General features: G+C 63.4%; 1 protein-coding gene across 1 annotated transcript in view; it reads left to right on the plus strand.

Moving 5' to 3' along the window:
• Positions 1-857, plus strand: part of LOC104515684 (plasma membrane calcium-transporting ATPase 4-like) — a 25,754-nt gene that overhangs the window by 2,837 nt on the left and 22,060 nt on the right. The gene's annotated exons all lie outside the window — the stretch shown is intronic.

Here is an 857-nt window from a genome sequence, read left to right on the forward strand (position 1 = left end):
GGGGCTCCCTGCGTGGAGACTGGGCTACCCGAAACCAGCTCTTCCCGGGCTGTGGTGCCTCCTCTCTAATCAGGGAAACCCACTGCACGTGGGTTTTCTTCGGCTGTCACTTGTGACCTTCATCGAAAACTTCTAATCTTGGCCCCCCCAGCCCCTGCAGTGGCCCCAGCCGGGAGGGATTTGCCAGCAGCCCGGAGCTGTGGTGCGTGCCTGATCCTGCGGCTTCTGCTCTTTGCAACCCTCCCGGTGTCAGCGCAGATAAATTGAAAGCCCTTCCTCTTCCAAATTGTCCCAAGGGCGTGGGGGGCATGTCCGTAGGTGGGACATGGGCTTTGGAGGAGCCACATGTGCATTCCCGGCTGCCCTGTGGCAGCATCCCGCATCCTCGTGCAGCAGCGTGTGTGTGCCCAGCGCGCCTGCCTGCGGCACATGCCATACGCCGCACCCCCTCCTCCCCCCCGGCCCGGGTGCCGGCATGAGTCAAGGAGGTTAGCCATATTTTCCATGCATCCTGGAGACGTTGGGCAGGAAGCATTCCCGCATGGGTTGGGCTGGGAGATCCCAGGATCCTGCTGCCCTGTCACAGCTGGGTGGGGACACCCATGCTCTGCCAGCACGGTGCATGGGGGGAGAATGGGATTTATCCTGCTGCTTCCTCCCAGCTGGGATGCGATGGAGCTGGTGGGGAGGTGTCTGCTGTGTGTGGGAGGGCATTGCTGCCAGGCTGCTCCAGGCACCAGGACATATCCAGGGCCGTTACAGCCGCCTGCCCGCTGCATCTCGGGAGCTGGCACCAGCCCCACGGGCTATCTTAAGGTGGAGAGCAGGGGGGCTCAGCGCGGGACTGGGACCCCCAT

Source organism: Eurypyga helias, unplaced genomic scaffold (assembly GCF_000690775.1).
Source record: "Eurypyga helias isolate BGI_N326 unplaced genomic scaffold, ASM69077v1 scaffold21409, whole genome shotgun sequence".
In the NCBI taxonomy this organism is placed as follows: domain Eukaryota; kingdom Metazoa; phylum Chordata; class Aves; order Eurypygiformes; family Eurypygidae; genus Eurypyga; species Eurypyga helias.